The 21,436-nt window shown below is 41.8% G+C and overlaps 1 protein-coding gene across 1 annotated transcript in view; it reads left to right on the top strand.

Moving 5' to 3' along the window:
- LOC121916316 (chemokine-like receptor 1) overlaps positions 1-21,436 on the top strand; it is a 57,697-nt gene that overhangs the window by 8,532 nt on the left and 27,729 nt on the right. The gene's annotated exons all lie outside the window — the stretch shown is intronic.

Genomic DNA, 21,436 nt, shown 5'->3' with positions numbered 1-21,436 from the left:
GTCTAGGAAAGCTCAGGTTGCCAACATCTATCTTTGCAAGTGCACCTAAGGAAGTAGACTGAAGTCTAGGAAAGCTCATACTGCCAACTTCTTTCAGTTCGTCTCAAAGGGGCTACAAGATCCCTCTGCATACTGACCCACCCCCCATTAATTGACTGATTGTTTTTGTATGCCGCCTTTTCTTCCAGGAGGGACCGAAGGTGACTCACAGAACATTTTTTTAATACTGTACAATTCAAAAACCACTCAAATCCTCTATAAACAATATCAAACCCCATGGAGACAGATTTAACGAGGATCAGCCAGAACAGTGCACTCGAGCATATGCAGAGTGCCTTTAAAAAATAACCATGAGGATGTTCTGGGAGCAGAGAGGAAAAAGCTTGCCCCAGTCAAGCACGATGACCACTAGACCACATTGCCTCTGGTTCTGCAAACACTTTCTCTGACACACCTTTGGCTTCTTCTGAAGTAAGCCCAATTTAGGTCCAGAGAGTTTACTTCTAAGCAAGCAGTATACATTGCTACCATCGTTCAGCCAAAAAATGAAAAGAAAAAGAAGCTCAACGTTTTGAGAGTTTCTGAACAGAAGGCTTGGTTATAGAGACTCAAGTTTTACGGAAGGACATTATCAGAAGAAAGAAGATTATTCCTCCTTAGGGGGAGATTTGTCTATAGCAAACAAGGAAGGACTTTGGAAGTCAATTGCAAGTTGGGAAATCTGGCTGTAGGATGGGGAAGTGAGAAAATTCTGGCTGCTAGGAAAGATCAGATCAGATAATGATAGCTGGAGGTATTGAATTCCCTTCTCTTACTCAGAAATAAGTCCCATTTAGTTCAAAGCGTTTGCTTCCAAGTAAGCAGTATGCATTGGACTGTTAGCATCTCCCAGGCTGGACATCCTGCTTTTCTCTCCTGCAAAGAGATGTGGCAGGTTTTTGCACTGATTCAGAAATCATCACAACCTGTTTGACCAGAAGATGAGAGTAAGGCCAATGGACAGAACTGGACATAAGGAATTACTGGACACAGAGAATTAAAAATGTGATCCAGTATTCCTTAGTGGATTACCAGCATGGCATAGCAGTCTGAGTGTTGGACTATGACTCTGGGGACCAGGGGTTTGATTCCCTGCTTGACTATGAAACTAACTGGGCAAGTCACACTCTCTCAGCCTCAGAGGAAAGCAATGGCAAACCTCCTCTGAACAAATCTTGCCAAGAAAATCTCCTAGGATCCTCAGAAGTCGGAAGGAACATGAACACACACAACATACACACATATATTCCTGAGTTGATGAATTAAACTAGTTAGCAAGGAGAAACCTGGAACATAGTAGAAACCAGGATTGTTTGAGATATGTTCTCCACTGTTCCCTTTCAAGTGAGAGAACTTAACAGTGTGATCCTACATTTTACAAGAAGTCTCTTTCTTCAATTCGTTGAGCTTGCTCCCAAGAAAGAGACTAACACTGCACCCATTACCACCATTGTTACATCTACATCAGATATCCTTATTCAAAGTTGTGGTTGCATGTTCAGTGGTGGCTCTAGGGTGAACCTATCATGATGTTTTCTTGGCAAGATTTGTTCCAAGTGGATCTGTCATCACCTTCCTCTGAGGCTGAGAGAGTGTGACTTGCCCAATGTCACCTCTTGGGTTTCTATGGCCAAGCAGGGATTCAATATTTGGTCTCCCAGTCTTAGTCCAACTCTCAGTCCACTACACCATGCTGGCTTGCACCCTTATCTACTGTCTTCACATTTTAAAAATTCAGATTTCTGGATTTCTCAAGGACCTGGAAGAACAATAGATAAGCAAAAAGATCCCTGTGGCAGCGGTTAGGCTACAATACTGATCTGGGAGTAATTCCACTCAACTCAATGAGACTAACGTCTAAAAAGACGTCCGTGGAACTGTACCATTTGTCGAGTGATTGAGAACCTTTGGAAATGTACCATATGTCTTTCCATGTTTTCTATGGAAGATCTTTATATACCTTTTTTCTTTTCAGACTTACTGTTTATTATAAAATTATATACATATATAGGTATATAAGAACCAGTGTGGTGTATATAAGTCCAAATCAGTAGTGCCTGAGCAGGTATAGGGCAAAATGTATCATGGAGCAGTTTTGGGATTAAGGTGAAGTTGGTCATGGAATTCCTTATATGGCACGGCTTATATGGGGGCAAAGGCAGGATAAGAATGAGGAAGAAGAGCAGGAGAAATGGGATATTCATCAACACCAGCCTCTCTCTCCTTTTCAGAGTTCTCCGGAGAGGCATTCAGACATACACAAGGAAGAACCCAAGTATGCAAACCAAGGTGCTGGGTGGGATACAACATGTGGGGTGGGGAACAGGCATTGAAATATCTGGTGGAGTATGCACGGCAGCAGGACTGGAAAATCAGCCTTCCCTAATACTGGTCCTTGTGGCAGGTGTGGGGTGGGGGTAGAGGACGACACAAAACCTCACAAGTTAAATACCCTCCAACATTTCACAGAAACATGCAGCCAAGTACATCAGAGGTAGCAAAAGTGGTTAATGAGGAAGAGCGGATGAGGAAAGAGAAGCGTGCAGCAGTTTGTTATTGCCTGAGCCCACAGGGAAGAGCAAGAGCCTGCCCTCTCCTCTCTTCGCCCTGCTTCTGAGTTAACTGAGTAGAAACTACCTTTGCATTATGATGAACTCAGTTTCTATCAAGTAAACCAAGGGCAAAGGGAGAAAGTGGGAGGAGGACAGAGAAACCAGGACACCTTAAAAGCATTTGGAAAAGTGGGACAACAGAGAATTAATTGGGACTGTCCCTGCCAAATCTGGACAGTTGGAGACAGATGGAATTACAGTGGACTTCCATATTAATGGATTCTTTATCCATGGATTCAAGCATCCATGGCTTGAAAATATTCCAAAAAGATATACAGTGGTACACCGGGATACGAATTGATCGCGTTACGAAATTTCCGGGATACGAAAAAGTTAGATTGGAAAAAACTGTTCTGGGATACGAAGGTTTTTTCGGGTTACGAAATTTTTTTCGGCGCGAAATTCAAACGCGCGGCTTTCCAGCGCTAACGGAAAGCCCTTTTCGGGTTGCAAAATGCATCGGGTTACGAACGGGGCGGCGGAATGAATTAATTTCGTAACCCGAGGTAGCACTGTACAGTGAGCCCTTCCCTTCCGTGGTGGATCCATTCTGGATCCCCTCACATAAGGGAAAATCCGCATATGCTCATGTCCCATTGGAAACAATGGAGCACGTGCATGCAGCGGTGCAGTGACACATGCCTCATTGTTTTTCTCCCCGCATGGCTTCCGCTTATGCTGGAAGCCACGTATAGTGCGTCCACGTATGGTGTGGGCGCACTGTACATTCCTAAAAGCAAACCTTGATTTTGCTATTTTTATATAAGGAACACCATTTCACTGTGCCACTGTATTTAGTGGGATTGGAACATCCATGGATTTCGGTATCCTCAAGGAACCAAACCTTAGTGGATACCAACAGCCCACATTGTATTACAACATTTCCCCACATGATCGATTAGCATATCTCTGTCTTTCTTTGCACTGATCAAATCTGCCTTTGCACTGCCTGACAAACTAAATGACCCAAGGTTGGGCAGAAGGAAGGCTGGACTAAAACATTGGTAAATTTGTGTTTTCCAAATGTGATCTCTCCAAATTCTCCTTTGAGCGAATTTTAGAATGAATGAACCAATGAATCAGACTTTTTCTGTCTGGCCATTTGGACATACTGAGCATCCCACTAAAGGGTAAAAAGAATTTAAACCACATATCAACTAGCTGTGTGGGCAGATATTCCAGAGCTGGGAAAAGTTACCTTTTAGGACCACAACTTCCAAAAATATCTCACCAGATTCTGGAAGTTGTGGTCTAAGGACATAACCTTTCCATCCTCTGGAATATGGTAGCATTCATTCTGTTATCTCTATGATAGAATGGCAGTCATAGTCAATACTGGTTTTACATCTGTTTTGTAAATGCAGGACTTTCTTTCTTTCTTTCTTTTAAAATGTGCTTTTAGTGTGATGTACACAATTTTGCTTAGAAGTTTCTTTTTCATAAACTCCTACATGGAAGGGGACAGTCTCACCCCATAACAATTCCCCTTCAATAACACAAAAGCATTTCTCCATCTTGCAGTGGACACTTAGCAATTCTATTTGGGTGAAAGTATTTACTTTTTAAGCATCTTGTGCTAACCCCCCCAGCCCCCATTTAATTGCTTTCCCAAAAGTCTGGCCCAACTCTGGGTTGTGTCACTCTGCCTCATATTTTGACACATGGAATTTCTGTCCAGATGCTGCTGGGATTAGTCACTTCAGAAGCTGGCCTGCAAAAGCTAGATTGCTTCCCAAATCACCACGCCACATCCCCTCCTGCGGGTCAGCAAAGGGCAAATCCTCCCCACGCCAGGACAGTCTGAAATTTCCAGTTCAAAGGGATCTTCCCTGAAATGGGTGAGCCCAGTCTGCTTGATAGCAAAAGAGCAGAAACCACCAGGCTCTATCCCAGAGTTTAGCCGCCTACGCTTCCCGTGCTATCTCTGCTGTGGATGATGCTGCTGCCGTCCCATGGCTTCCCCTCTGTATTAGACACTATCCCTTCAGGCTCAGGAAGATTGCGTTTAAAGCTCTTTTAAAGCCACCTTTTAAGGGATCGGTTCTTACAAGCCTAAAGCATTAGGTCCCAGGCATTCAAGAATTGGGCCATCTGGCCTTAATCAGCCAGGTGAGAATCCTGTTTGGCTTTCCAGAAAGCCCCTTACTTATTTTCATGCTTTAGGTTGCTTTAGGATGAAGCTGGCAGGAGAAAAGCAGCATGCCCCTCTTGTTTTTTCCTGCCAACTTCATCCTAAAGCAACCGCTGCCAACCCAGTACTTGTATGTGTTGGACTACATCTCCCACCATTGCCAACATGGTAGTGGACTGAAGGTAAGAACTGCTGTTCTTATGGAAGGTTGGGCAGAAGGAAGGACAGGCTAAAACATTTGTAAAATGTGTGTTTTTCAAATGTGATTCCACCAAAATTTCCTTTGAGATAATTTTAGAAGTCCTGAGAACTTACACCTATAGCCTCCCTTAAGATGGCACATGCAGTAGCCCAAATCTTATTGTTAGTCCCAACTGTGAAGACTCATCAATCAGTAGGATTTACCAATGTTTTACTCATCGTTCAACAATTGATCCCAAAGGTTCACTCTAACTGGGATGAATCAACAGGCATTGTTAATTTATCTGCCCTGTTTCCAAACCTAGTCAGTTTGAATGTGGATGACCTCCTCATTACTTTTATTTATTGTTGCTGTATTTTATATTTTGAAACAGACTCTATAGTGTCCGAGATCCAACATGGCATAGTAATTTGAATGTTGGACTACAACTCTGGAGAGGAGGGTTCAATTCACAGCTCAGCCATAAAACCCACTCGGGCAAGTCATATCTTCTCAGCCTCAGAGGAAGACAGTGGCAAACGTCCTCTGAACAAATCTTGCCAAGGAAACCCCAAGACAGGTTCACCTTAGGGTTGCCATAAGTCAGAAATAACTTGAAGGCACACAACAACAACAACAACAACAACAACAACAACAACATAGTGTCCACAAAACTCTAACTAGTGGCAGTTTAAAAGTAGAATAAACAAGTTTCCAGAAACTGGTGAAGAGCTTATATATATATATGTAGGAATTCAATGGGTGATTTTAATTGCCTGATATAATTGTTCTCTGTTTTCTAATACAAACTGGCATAGTTTATTTATTCAGTGATGGCGAACCTATGGCATGTGTGCCAGAGGTGGCACTCAGAGCCCTCTCTGTGGGCACATGTGCCATCGCTCCAGCACAGATTTTGCCAGAGTTTGTTACTGGAAAGCCAGAGGGACACTGCACTTTGCAATAAATAAGTGGGTTTTGGGTTGTAATTTGGGCACTTGGCCTCTAAAAGGTTCACCATCACTGATCTATATCCTGCTTTCCTAGCTTAAACAGCACCCAAAGCTGGGCTGTTGTTCCGACTGCTGCACCACATCGATGGACTGCCTCTGTACTGACATATTCTGAGGTTATTTTTGTGCTACGTTTTCAACTGCAAGGATGTTTTTAATTGCTGACTGGTTGTAAAATTGCCCAGAAGTCTTTGGAGATAGGGTGGGGTATATACATCTGTGTGCAAATAAATACAGAAGGACAAGGACAGAAGCAGGAAGGTTGGGAAAGTGGAAGAAAGTTTTGTTCCTATGGTTGAGTCTCTTTTCTTTGGGAGTGAGGCAGGAGGACAGGCCCGCACATATGGACAATGGAGGCTTCGATATCACTTGCCAAGTCCTGATCTGTAGGAGGCATTAATTTTTTGCTTTTGGATTGAGTTGAGCACACTTGACCGGCTATTACCCTGGAGGCAATTGTCAGTGACTCCACTTGACTTGGGATACATGCCAGTCCTCCCTTCCTTATCTTTCTTGCTGAAACTTTGGCTACAGGAAAGAAAAGAGTGGTTGGAGGCAGGTAGGAATTGCCATGATTATGTGACCCCAGGAATGTGCACAAATGCACGTTTCCCTTCCTTCGTCTTGGGGGGCCATGTGTACTACTTCATGGAGGACTCTTCTGTTTGAAGGGCTGTCAAAGAGCCACCTTTTTTGGAAGGTGGTTTTGTTTACTGGTTTGAAGAGCTGTTCCACCCAGCTCTGTTGTGGCTTCAAGTTGACTCTGATTTATGGCAACCCGAGTGTGGAATTTTCTTGGCAAGATGTATTCAGAGGTGGTTTGCTGTTCCTTACCTCTAAGGCAGAGAGAGTCTGATTTGCCCATCTAATGTGCTTCTATGGCTGAGAAAGGATTCCAACACTGCTCTCCTGGAGTTTTAGTGCAATACACAAACCACTACACTATGCTTCCTCAACTTTGCTTGTGATGGAACAAGTTTGTTTTCAGCAGCTCCGAAAGAGCAGGACCTACAGCAATGGATACAAACTGCAGGAAAAGAAATTCCACTTCAACCTAAGGAAGAACTTCCTAACAAGACCTACCCTCAGACCACAGATTTTGGCCATAATGAAAAGGCAACAAGTTGTTATTTTGTGGGTGCTGGAGTTTTCCTGCCAGGGAAGCAAAGGCACACTTGTGGGGCAGCTTTCAGTGTGATACATCTTGACTTGGGTGGGTTGGGGAGCCATTGACTTCTCTACTTCAGGTGGCATAATATCTCCAGCAAGCCCTGGGTTGTGAGGTTGCCCAATGTCAGGAAGCATCTGAACAACAGACCAAGCAGACCGTGCTCTTGTAAGACCTATTATTTTTTTGTTGTTGAAAGGGCCCATTCCATAAAAGGTGGTTTTAAAATAGCTACAATGTGGTCATTTATCACAGGGGAGAAGAGGAACATGGCAGCTGTGTTCCCGGAGGCATTTTTCTGAGATGATGTGCACCCTTCCAAGAGAGGCTAGGCCAGCTAAACCCTCCCAGTTGTCTTTCTGCCAGTAGGCAGGTGAGCTTTTGGCAACTGAGCTCACTTGCTGTGGAAGGAGCTTCTAAACAGATGGCTGCTGCATTTTCTTTTACTGGTAATTTTTTTTAAAGAAAAGTACCTGATTTTTAAAAATGCTTTTAGATAACCTCATCCGCATCTTAATTTATACCCCATTTCCCCCACCAGAAGCTGGAACTCAAGGCAAGTTGTGGTGTATTTCTCTTATTTAACTGCACATTCCAGAGATGGAAGGGAGCTGGAATATAAACCAAATACAATAAATTGATTTTTTAAAAACAAAAACTTGTGAGTAGAAGGGAGGTACAATTTAGCTTCTCAAGCCAAAAAGGAAAACAAATATTGAGGTGTTGGAATCGAGGTGTTGCCTAATGTGATTGTTTGGCAGCTCTGTGACCACTCCACAAAGTTCCCGATCTTACTCCTGCATCTCCATGATGTGCTATTCCAAGGCTATATTCTTATGCACACTTACTCATTTCCTGACATCCAAAATCCACAAAACAGTGCTACCTTTATTGGCCAACCAAAAATGCACAAAATACATGCTGCAACCTTTCGGCGATCCACTGGCATCCCCATCAGGCATAGATGTTAAAAATCATACAGAAGGGGGGGGGGGGAAGATGCTGTTAGTCCCAAGCCAGCATTTAATGTTGCTTTTCTCAGTTCAGATAGGAAGGACATTCATGCAGGTCATTCCTTTTGGCCATGTGGGTAATCCAGGAAAAATTTTTAAGTTCCATTAGCAAAACAAAAAGAGACACTTCTCTTGAGATGCAAGTTTCCTATGTGAATAAAGATGCAGAGTACTTGCCCCAAAACCCAGCTGTCCTGTCGGTTCCAGCCTTTAAGGTTTGGTCCCGTACCCTCTGCACTTCAAAACCCAGCATTATCCACTCTGACACTGACAAACACCTTTCACTCACTCCCTATAGCTCTTTGCTAACACTTGTATGTACACCTGTGGATGTGCCAAGTTTTGCCCATCCATCATTTGCTAATCTTTCAGCTCCATCAAATGACCCAAAGTTGTGGGTATGGGATTGGAAGACAGACACACCCAGACTCCGCTCTCCCTACCTGAGGATTTGGTTTTTGGTGCCATGAGTAAGGTACTTGGCTGCAAGGCAATAACCCTTCCTAGCACAGTCCTGAGAGAACAGTCCTGGCCCAAATGCTGTGTCACAGATCTGTTGGTTTTGAATCAGCCAAGGAAATACCAACCATTGCTAGTTCAAACACAGGAGGATGACTCTCAGCAGTTTACTGATGAAAATAGAATATCTGAGTGTATTTGTAAGACACCTGTTCTCACAAATGGGTGCCCCCTTGCCTGTTATATGTTGCGGAAAGCTAAACATAGTATTCATTGATTGCGCCATAGCCTGTTCTGGATTGGCATTTGAAATAGGGTGTGTTAGTAAATAAATGGACCATTACTTAAGAATGTGTGTGTATATGTGTGTGTGTGTGTGTGTGTTGTTTTGTCATGGAATTCAGCCAAGAGACCAAGCTATACATCAGAAACTCCCAGGTTTAAATTTCATCAGGTGGCCTTTAGCAAGCGTCCCTCGTCTTCCCTATATTCCCAATCTGTAATTTTTGGAGTGGAGTGGGTTAACGCGTCTTACTTAGGGTTGGCAAGACAATGATGCCAAGGAAGTAGAGGGCAGTAGAAAGAGAGGAAGACCATATGTCAGATGAATGGATACAACCAGAAAGGTCATGGGCATGAGCCTGAAGGACCTGAGCAGAGCAGTGAAGGACAGGGGGTCTTGGAGATGTCTCATCTATAGGACCACTATGAGTTGAGGTTGACTTGAGGGCAGTTAACAGTTACAAGTCCCATCTGGAGATGACCCACTCAGTGCCAGGCTTGAGAATGGGTAACTCTAATCTTATGGATTACAATCAGTAGAAACGGATAATATAATATAGACTATATACTTGAAAATGTTGTGCTGGTATATTATAATTGATGCTAAATAAAATGAATGCTTGTCCCCTGACCCTAGATTTACTTATAAATAAGTGTTCATAGGACTGCAGCTTCCAGCAACACAAGAATGCATCTCATCTCTCTTTCATCCCTGATGATAGATAAAATCACACATGCTGAGAAGAAAGCAAATGGCATGTGCTTCCAGAAAAAGCTTTTATTGTGCAGTCTTTCTAGCAGATTTTTTTTTTAGGGGAGTGGAGAGAATGTCCATAAGATGTTTTCTTCCATCTATAACCCCCCCCCCCCCAACTTTTGTCTGGCTTTTGTCTCATTGAGAACAGAAAACCCATTAAGGAAAAAAGACAAAATAGCTGTCCAGTGCCTTTTTGACTTGGATCGTCCCCTCTGGAAGCAACCAGAGAAATAAAGAGAGAGAGAATGGCTTCTTCTTCCATCATAAGACTAAAAGTGAAGGTCATCCCACAATAATGAAAGGCAAGACATTCAGAACCGATAAAAGCAAGTACCTCTTCACACAACACAGAGCCAGCCTATGGAATTCACTGCCACAGACTATAGAAATTGCCTCAATCTTCGATGACCTTAAATGGGAATTAGACAAGCTAATGGAAGATCTAGCAATGCCTGGTGATTGGGATAGCTATATGGAACATCCAGGCAGAAAATCACCAACTGCCAACAGTCGAAGGGCAAAACCAGTAAAGGCTCTGGAAATCCTAGATTGCTTTTAAGATTTCCTGGAAGCCTGCAGTGGGAAATGGGATCTTGGACTGGATAGATCTTTCCTGTTGATCCAGCGGGACTGTTTCATTCCTAATTCATAGCAACGTTCCTTACATGTACTTGCTTCGAAGTACGTTAAGTGAACTACCAAAAATGTGCCACTCCTCAAAGGCATATTTGTTGTATTTCACAAGCAACAGGATATATATCTATATCAGTATATCTATGTCTATATATATCAAAAAGGGACCATGTCCACAAAGTAGGGGCAGAGTATTATATTTTTAATTTCTATTTCTAGAATCATATATTTGGCGATTACATTTATATTGCCAGGGTATGGCTAGGGACCAACTTTTCTTACTAGGGCATGCCCATATTTAAAGAGACAGAACTGCTAGCTCCAAATATACTGTATTCTTTATAACATTTTATTTCTCTGTTCCAAGCTACCTGCAAAAGGCTGGCTTTGTCTCTAATGCCAGGAACAGCTGTAAACCTTACAAAAATCCTGCTCCTAGTGTAGGGGAAAAGTGCTAAAACTGCCTTGTCAATGTGAATTAACACATTAATCCATCATTTTGGGGTTTTCTTGCAAGCATGGCTATGGGGACGGAAGAGTCTGTTCATTCCAAACTACACTATTTTATTAGACGTTATCCAAGATAGGAACGGCAGCTTAGCTGGGAGCTCTGCAGTTTTCCAGATTTTATCACTAAGTTATATTGTTTTATACCCGTAATTTTCCTCTTTTAAAGTCTTTTGCTAACAGTTTTATACTTTCAATGCTTTATTGCTTATATATAACTTTGAATTATGCAGAGTTAGTGCTTAATAGCTGACTTCTTGGGTTTCTCTACTAAAAGTAGCTAGGAAGCCGCTGCTTGAAAGGTGTGTTGCTGCCGTTCAGTGTTATTCTTCTGGCTCCCTAGTAAACAAAGTACCTTGCTGTTGGTTGCAAGAGCAATTGCCTTTTGTCCAGTGATGACCAAAAAGAGGGAAAGCACCAGACCAGACATTAATATGCACAGTCAACCATGCTCTAAGCAAAGTAAATTGGACAATTCATTGCATGGCAACCCTCCTCTGTGTTTGAAGCATCAACCATGAACCGGTTTGCATGTTTAGTAGAGGAGTCAGAGCTTGAACCAGATGATGCTGGTGTTTTATCATGAAGACATTGTTATGTTTTGTTTTATCACAACACACAAACCCATTAGTTAAAAATAATACAAACCCATGCCTTGGATCAAACATTGATCAAAACAGAGACTGCACTTCCAGGAATAAGAAGACTAGGAATGGGAAGGGCAGCCATGAAAGAGCTAGATAAGATCCTAAAGTGTAGAGATATAGAACTGAGCATTAAGTTAGAAATATCCACGCCGTTGTATTCCTCATTACTACGTACGAATGTGAAAGCTGGACTGTGAAAAAAGTGGATTAAAAGAAAAACTCATTTGAAATGTGGTGCTGGAGAAGAGCGATGAAGATACTGTAGACCACCGAAAAGACAAACTCATGGGTCCTTGAATGGTCAACCCAATTTTATGTCAAATTCGTATTAGAAGATTAGAATCCCAGCGTGAATTTGGTTGTGGTCAAATATTAGTCTGAGGTGGTCAGGATGAGAAATGTCTGAAATAAGTTGTCCCTGTGTGTTTCAACCTGATTGTTCCTTAGGTTCCTTTGGTGCGGCTTCCGGCCTCTTAGGACGCATGCATCATTGAAACAGCATACTTCCAAAGTGACCCAAAGCAGCTTTATTTTGGCCTGTCTGTTTGGGCTCATATGTTATGAATCTTAACTCTCCGGATCCCTGAGCTATAATAAAGTGTAGTTGTTACTACTTTACAAAAAGCGTGCATAACTGTGAACAGATCTTTTTTCACTCTCACCCAGAAAAAACACAGGTGGCACACCAGTGTGCATCAGAGTCTTTGACAGCACACAGGGAAGTGTGCCATCAGTAAACAAGTGAATGAGGAAAGCTGTCACTAAAAGCCTGAAAAAAATCATGTTTTGAAATTTAGGACAGGCCTGATCTTGTCTTCTCCTGAATCACTTCCTTTGAACAGCCAATTCTACAAAGAGATATCCCCCTCTCCTCTCTACCTTTCAATAAGTTATCAGGAGTGGATGGGTGGAGCTGGAAGGGAGTTGCTATTTTGATTCTCTGCTTAAAGACCAAGAAACGCCAAAGAGTGGCATGGCTAGGAGGGAAAAAATAAATAAGAAAAGCATCATCTTCTCTTCATGGGACTGAACACAAAGTCCAATCTATAAATAATACCAATATAAAAACCACACATACCATTAAGATTGAAGATTAGAAATGACGCAGGCTACTGTGGAAGGCATTCAACCAGCCTGACCTGATAACTGTTTACCCAGAAGCAAGCCTTACTCTGTTCAGTGGGATGAAGGCTACAGTCCCACACACCCAAACTTCTCTGGAAGCCTCATCACACATAAACATACAGTGAGCCCTTGGTATCTGCTGGGGTTTGGTTCCAGGCCCCTCTGTGGCTATCAAAATCTGTGGATGCTCAAGTTCCATTAAATACAATGGCATAGTAAAATGGTGTCTTTTATATCAAGTGGCAAAATCAAGGTTTGTGGTTTGGAATTACACACACACACACATGCACGCAAGCTGTGGATGGCTGAATCTGTAGATACAGAGTGCCAACTGTATATACTACCAGGCTGCTAATGGCCCTCATGTAATGCCATTCATGTGCATGATGCTTTATGGGATAGAGTCCGGCCACAAGGAATTTACACTCCAAAACCATACACAGGGAAAATGGGTGGAATTAGAAGAGACGGGAATAAATAGGACACATGTGCTTTCCCCCCGATTGCATGTATGGTAGTTTAGATACTTGAGAATATGCCCTTGAATCCTGCATTGTTAATCTAGCTTTCACTTTGGGGGCAATTACCCCCACATATCACTGCTCTCTCCATATATTCCTGTGCTAAGATTTAAGTGCTTGAACCCCATTAGTCCTCTCCCTGCAACACAATCTGCCCACTGGCTTTCTATGCATGTCACTAGTTCCTTGCAATTACTGTAGTCCATAGTCCCAGTGTCAAGAGATACCTATCTTGAAGTATGCTCAGAATTTAATGAAGGATAACTTCACCACTTTTGCTATATAACAATAACATTTAAAAGTTACTATAGTAATGTCTGTGTGAGAGAGCTCACTTTACAGAGGAGGAATATCACATGGGTCATGTGCTGTGTGATGCTATGCCTTGTGCTGCTGCATTTGAATGGTAAGAAGGGTAAATTTTATGTTGCTTTTGAGAAACATGAATGCAGAAGTCACTTTAAAACTGTAATTTCAATAGCCACTATGGTATAGTCGTTTGAAAGTTGGATGAGATTTTGGGAGGCCAGGGTTTGAATCCCCACTCAGTGACAAAGACCCATTGCGTGACTATGGAGATCATCAGATGGGGGAAAATCAAGGCAGGAAAAGGCATACTCCTGGGATAATCACGCGATTGCGCTGAAGATTTTCAGACGATGTTATGCTTATCCAGGACTTATCCTGGGAAGAACCAGGAGTGCTCCAGTAACAAACCATTTCTGGAACTTCCCCTTGAATGGTTTGTTGCTGGAGCATTCCTGGATCTTCACGGGAGAAGCCCTGGATGAGCACAATGTGTCTGAAATTCTTCACTGCGATTGTGTGAATTTGCCAGGAGTATGCCTTTTGGTCCTGGCTTTCCCCCCCCAGATCTGATATCTTCATTAGCGTAAGAGGGAGGTAATGGCAAACCTCCCCTGAATAGACCATGCCAAGAAAACACTATAATAGAGTCTTCATACGTTGGAATCAACATAACAACATAACAGCAAACTCTGGCTGAAGATTGGGAACAAAAATGGTCACTAACTGTTCTTCAAAAGCATCATGTTGAGTAGTGATTCTGCACTGCTACACACACCGAGAACATCATCTGGCTGGTTTAAAACCTATCCCAAACATGGTTTTCATCAAAGAATCATCTTCTCCTCGAAAGAGTCCATCTTAGACTTCAAGCTTACTCAAAAGGCCAAAGCTTTCTCCCCTCCCCATCTTCCTCTCGAAAAGTTTCCACAACTTTCAAAGTAGTGTGTTTTAATAGATGACTAACGTCTCATCATCTTTGCTAATTCCAAGCCCTTGCTTTTTCTTTATGGTTCGGATGAACAATTATTTCATTCTTTCACTGTTGTCAAGATCTAATATTAAGAATTGATTCGTAATGTGCATACATTCTTTCTGTAATCTTTTAGCAATGCATCATTCTCCTTAATCTTCTGTGTAACCTCTTTTCTCTGAATCCTTCCCAGACTCATACATCCTGTTTCAATTTGTGGTCTTTTAGTGCATGTGCGCAAACACATACACTGTTAGATGGGCGGAGATTATGTTTGCATGCTAGTCAATGAAAAACATCAAATTATTCACACATTTAAGAGAATTAAAGACAGAGATGTGTAGCATTGCTCTAACTCTGGGGAGCCAGACTGTAGCAGTTTGAGTGCTGGACTACGACTCTGGAGATGAGGGTTCGATGCTCAGCTATGGAAACCCATGGGGGACCTTGGCTAAATCACATACTCTCAGCCCCAAGAAACCCTATTATAGGTTTGCCTTAGGGTCACCATAAATTAGAGACAACTTGAAGACACACGGTATCAACTCTAGGGAACTCCTAACTAACGTTACCTACTCATGTGTTGCAAGTACACATTGTGTTGCCAGTGGTGTTACAAGGGTTGGCGTCACCCCGCATTGACCTTCTCCTCCTCTACCACACCATACAGAAACCTTAGTCATGTTTTTGGTACTAACGTTACTCATAAATCATAATTCCCATATATCACTGAATGTCATGGTGACAGTTGTGACATAAACAACTAGCACAGTTAAGACTATGCTTTTAAATTATATCACATGCACAGCCTAAGTGTATTTGCATATACATAGTTTCATATGCTTAAAGTGAAAAATTGGTAAAATGTGATCTATTTAAAGAATTAAAAAAATATTTTAATTATGTTTTTAAAATATGGGTGTCTTTCCTTTCTCCTCCCACTGAGACTCACTCCACTCACCCCATCGCTTTAGCATTTTAATGGGAGACAGCATTTTAATGTCACAGCCTGAGGAACAATGGTGTCATCTGAAGCAGGTTGCATCCTTTGCGCACCCCTCCCAGATAATACCACTGTATTTTGCAGGTACATATTTTATCATATTGCGTCCCATATCCTAGAAAACATCCTCCAGATACAACTCCTAATTGACCATCCCCAAATATGTTGGCTCTGAATGATGGGAACTGTAATGATACCTATGGACGAAATTAAATGTTAGGTTCCCTTCTTTCACACTCTTCCTTTGGGAAGCCTCTGGCCCAATGCCCTGCCAGTCACTCTTGCCAGCAAAAGCAGCCGGATGTTTCTTACTCTTTCTCTTCCTAGCAGCACTCCTTGCCTTTTCAAACCAACAGAGGTTCATCTAATCAACCACTATCAGTTTATGCAGCCTGCTGCAGTGATAAAGAAACTTTCTACCTAACAGTCAACTCTAAAACTGAATGCTGGAAGCTCTGCAGAAGGAACAGTTCAGAGCCTAGCCATTGCCAATACTGCCTCCTTGAACAACAATGTTGGGACACCACAGCATTAGCTTGTGGTTACACAACCTGTATATACCTTGCAATGCAGACCAGGTGAGTCAACACTTGAAGCAGCTCTTCCAGTGGTTTGGGGAATTTCTGTTAACTCCGTCCCTTAAACCCTGCATGATTGTGTTGCTTGTCATTCTCTCTTCTTTCACTGAAATAGCCATGAGAAAATCATTACTGTTCTTGGAAGTCCACTTTAGGCTGTCTGGGATGGAGTCAGGTGAGGGGGAAATTCTCCTGGCTTCTTCCTGTACCTTCATCAGATGTCTGATACAGAAATCAACAGATGAAGGTTTTTGTTACTAGAGCTAAGTCTTAAAAATCATACGACGTAATTGAGCTGCTACTCTCTGATGGCTACGGACTAGTACTACCTTTGGAAACCATTTGTGAATCTCTCTTTTGCTACAATTCACTAGGTTGCTTTGGATCAGTCATTCTCATAGCTCCCTTGCCCATCATACTTGACAACACAGATAAAAATAGTAGTGCTCCTAATAGGATCCTTCTAAGAAATACAAGACCATTCAGCAGCACTCTCCAAACTCTGTCTGCACAATTGTGAAAAGCCATAATTTTGTCTTAACCATGGATTGTTGCTCAAATCACTAAATGCAAGATAGCACAACAAAGAAACGGTGCCTGTCTTCCTCATGTTTAGTTTGTTTCTCTTCTGCCCTTTTGTCAATTTCTGTTTTCAATGTGGGTAGCTAGGAGAAAATGCCACAAGCTGTGGGTTACTCAAGCCATGGGATTAAATTTCTTGTATGCCATGGGCAGGTTTACTCTTATCTATGGTATCTTATTGTTTGTATGTACAGTGCTGTGCTAATCTACAGCACGATATAAATATTGTAAAACATAATAATAATAATAATGATGATGATGGTGGTGATGATGATGATGTAGATTCTGGCTGTGAAAGTTTTTGACTTCACAATGGTTCTAAGCTCTATTTTGGCAAAGCAAAATAGCGACCCTCAACTATTTGTTGCTGACTGCTCCCACAGCCTACCAAAGTGTGTTTTGCCCAGGGCCCCTCAAATACTGCTTCTACTACAGTACTATTACTATTACTACTGCTACTTTATTTATTTATTTATTTATTTATTTATTATTTTTCTCCTGCTTTCCCCCCCCCCCCCCCCCCGATTGGGACTCAAAGAAGCTTAAGGTTTCCCTTGACATGAATGCCTAGCCATAATCGACTGTAGGTGGTAGTGTTTATCATGGTTACCAAGCCAAGGGAACCAGCGTTGTCCGAAGACAACTCCGTGGTCATGTGCCCAGCATGACATGCTGTTACCTTGCCACCGAAACGGTACCTATTTATCTACCTGCTTTCGAACTGCTAGGTTGGCAGAAGCTGGGCCTAGTGATGGGAGCTCACTCCGTCACGCATGGCATTTAGGCTCCAACTGCCGACCTGCCAACCTTATGATCATCATAATTGGCCTCTTGACAATTGGCAACTACTGGGTTTGTACTTTATACTAAAATCAAGTGCTTGGTGTGATGAATCAGCAATGATAGGGTTTGTCCTTTACATTCACATGAAGTACTTTGTGTAATAAGGTTCAGTTTCTGTTTCTTATTCATTGGGGGTCAAAATTGCTCAGTCTTGTGCCAGCAGACCTTTAGTGCTTTCAGGGTTTAGCTATAAGAAGGAGCATAGCTTTAGTGCATGGGCAAGGAAAGTGAGATGCATGAGTTCCCAATGTCCCTAGCCCCTTCTTGCACCCACCATTCCTCCAAGTCCCCTTAAAATACAATGTATTGTGCATCAAAATACCCCAATCTGGTATTATTATTAATTCTGTATTGTATTTAATTTACATTTTATTTAATTTTGATCTTGTATTTGATTTAAATTTAACAATTTCATATGCTTTTGGTTAACTACTTGGTTTGACCTCTCTGCTCATATCTCTCATTCCTTCTCTTCTCCTTCCCCTCCCCAGTCACTTGCTTTATGGGCTGGGTATTTGGTCATGGATTGTGCAAAAAGGGTTTCTAACCTTTCTCAAACATTTTAAGTGCCTGCCCTTGACTCCCACCACCTTCACTTCTGGATTTTCTTGACATCATCTATGCTGGCTGAGATCCAAACGGTTCAGGGAACTTGGAGTATACTGAACACACCTCCTCCTTCAGGCTTGGAAGACTCAGGGTTGCTTCAATGGCACCTATTTAGTATATTTTTATATCCTCCTTTTGGATGCACAAAACATTTGGGACTCCTATGAGCTGAAGGGAGGTGCTGTGTCTTTGGGGCTGTGAGTTTGTGTGCTTATAATCCAAAAGGCAGGTGATGGTGGTGCAGAACCTGTATGTACAAATGCAAATCCATATCTAATTTACGATGTAGTTAGGGCTAAAGCTGATGTTAATTCCAACTAGAGTATACCTACTGAATTTAAGTGTTGGTTTATGAAGTTCCCATTGATTCAATGGGTCTACTCTGTTTGCAAGCAATAATTGAATATAGGCCCCGAGACGAACATAATTGTAAAACTGGAAAACAGAGCTGCCAGACCCAATGAAAGGCATCTCATATTTTATAGATTGGTGAATCAAAGTCATGAGATAGAGAGTATTAGAAGAGGATACAGCCTTTTCACCTTTAGGCCTCACTCCCACTACCTTTTAAATTGGATTGCAAATTGATTTGAATTGGTTCAAACGACCCTGGTTCCCACTTAATCCGAATCACTGAAATGATTCCAAGAAGGGCGCCATGCTCCAGACCCATTTAAACCACATCTCTTTGACATTGATTTTTATCACTTCTTTTTCGATAAATCAATTCCGTGCAAGTGTGAACCACAAGCGGATCAGAATCGATTCAAATTTCCCCTTCGGCCGGTTGGAACCGAATCATTTTGAATCGATTCATTAGTGAATGGGAACCACAAGTGGGTTTTGATTCCAGAAAATGCGACTGGGGAAAGTGTAGTGTCAACCACAATCCGATGCCGAATTGATCCATCGATTCGGATCACACACTGATTTATCTGTAAGTGGGAATGAGACCAGTATAATTAAGTAGAAGAAAGAGTTCCTGCATGGCAAAGGGTTGGACTGGATGGCCCTTGTGGTCTCTTCCAAAACTATGATTCTAGATCTACCTAGTCATGCAAAGCTACACCTGCTGAAATCCCTCTTCTACTCAACTGTAAAGATGCATGAACCTTGTCGTCTTTTGTGTCTGGCTACGCTTCTCCTCAAGCCACAGTTGGGAGTCTGTTCGAGGGAAAACAGAGATTGATATCACATTAACTGTCCTGCCTCCATCCTATGGAATCCTGAGTTTGGTAATGTGATGAGAGAGCTAGATTTCTCTGCTCCAGAACTTTACTCCATTCCTCTGAACTAGAGCTCCCTGGCAGAGAATTGTGGGCAGAGTTGCAACTAGAAGAGGCTCAGACAAGATCTGCCCAAGAGCTGAGTTCAAGCTGTGTAAGCATACTTAGGGAAAAAGATGTTGCTAGAAACCAAACATGAGAGCCATATATATTGGCTGCTAAAACTGTGCATTTGGCTCAGCTGGTAAATGTGTGTAGTTAAAGCAGACCTTACCAAAAAATCCCCAAAGCCTCCAATATTTCATCTCAAGAAAACCAAACCCTGGATTAAAGTTAGCTTAGAAAACTTACTTTTCTGCACTGCAACTCCCAGAATCCACTTGGAGACTCCGGCACTTGTAATCTAAAAGTAACATTTCCACGCACCATTACTAGTGGGTTGTTTTGAGGAGACTATTTATAGAATTACGATATAAGGGCATAACAATATTACTACTTTGGGGTTTTAGGCCCCGAACAGACAAGCTGCTTCGGGTTACTTTGGAAGTATGCTGTTTAAATGCTGCATGCATCCTAAGAGGCCAGAAGCAGCATCAAAACCATGCTCCAGTCCTAAGGACTGGAGTGCAGCTTTGGCGCAGCTTCTGGCCTCTTAAGATGTATGTGTCATTTAAACAGCATACCTCCAAAGTGACCCGAAGCAGCTTTATTTTGGCCTGTCTAGTTCAGGCTCTTAGTTCTTTCTAGCACAGAATACATACAGCTCAGCCAATAAGACTCATTTTAAAAAAAAGAAATGTAAATTATCTGTGAAGGATTTTGTTTAAAGTTGGTTGTGGTGGTATCTAGGTGTTGACACCAAGTAGGAAATGTTCCAGTGACAGCTTGATGAATGGGTGGTAATTGCTGAAATGCCAAGGGAAACGAGGAGGTTCTCTCAGTCTGGATATTAAAATGTATTCTCTGCACACCTGATAGTTAAATATAGATTTGACAGTAGTTGTCAAACATGTCAAAGACATCCTATAACTTGGGCTGAAGGTCTATGGCCCTTGTTTTAAATAATGTTTTATCCCGATAATACAATATCAGCTTTCTAATCAGCAGAAACTGCTTAATTGCCATCTTTTCCTGTTCCAGGAATTTGAACACACCATTTTTATCCAGGTTTTCAAAACATTGGTCAATATCTTTGATTGTACGCCATGGGCAGGTTTACTCTTATCTGTTTTATTGTTTGTATGCACAGCACTGTGCAAATCTACAACACTATATAAATAAAGCATAATAATAATAATAATAATAATAATAATAATAATAATAATAATAATAATAATAATAGCTGGGTTTCTTTTTGCCCAAAGCTATCTTGGAAATATGCTGTGTTGTGGCATCAGTGAGGCAGACAGGTGGAGAATGTGTTTGGTGCCATATGCCAGTGTCTTATAGGACTGAAATGCTACATCCACCAATTAACACAAATGTTAATTAGCGTAATTTGAGAAATTGGAAAGTAAAGAGTTACATTAAAGGTATAACTATCTACTTTGAGGTTTTTTGGAACCATAGCTACTGCTAATTACCTTTTAGACATAACTTACCCAAGTCTGGAATATTTTAAAAGGTCTTTTGAAGAGTTAACTACTTAGGTACTTCACTATATATTCATATCTTACAGAGACTTGGTGACAATTGCTACAAGTTTAGAGTGTATAGTATATACCTTTACTAGTGAGCAAAAATGGGCTAGGAAACTTCTGTACCTGAAGCAAAGATGATGCCCAATTTCGTCTTAGGGAACTTCAGGTATAATGGCAGTGACATGCAATTCTCTCTTTTGCCATCTCATTCTTCTTAATGGCAAGGCTCACCTTGCTTAGGATGTAAGTCCCATTGAACTGAAATAGGCTTACTTTGAAGGAGACAGGTATAGTGATTGCTGATATAAATGAAAGTGTGTGTATGTCTCTGTGTGTTTAGCCAAAATATGTGAAATAGGTGGTTCTAGGGAACTGGAATTATAGTTGATCATGAGGCGAATATGAGTCAACCCTGAAACCATCTTGTGAGTTGCTGGCAATGAAATTCTAATAAGAATTTCCTTCTTCCATTCACCTTAGTCACTGATAAAAAATACTGAAGAGTATCCACACAGTTTCCACCCAGACCGAATGGCAGGGCTGGCCCTCCACAAGGCTTTCGTGTAAGAAGACACAATTTCCTACATA

The sequence above is a fragment of the Sceloporus undulatus genome, chromosome 9 (assembly GCF_019175285.1).
Source record: "Sceloporus undulatus isolate JIND9_A2432 ecotype Alabama chromosome 9, SceUnd_v1.1, whole genome shotgun sequence".
NCBI classification, from domain to species: Eukaryota; Metazoa; Chordata; class Lepidosauria; order Squamata; family Phrynosomatidae; genus Sceloporus; species Sceloporus undulatus.
Note: the sequence above shows the minus strand (reverse complement) of the source record. Positions and strands in the feature narration are given on the sequence as shown.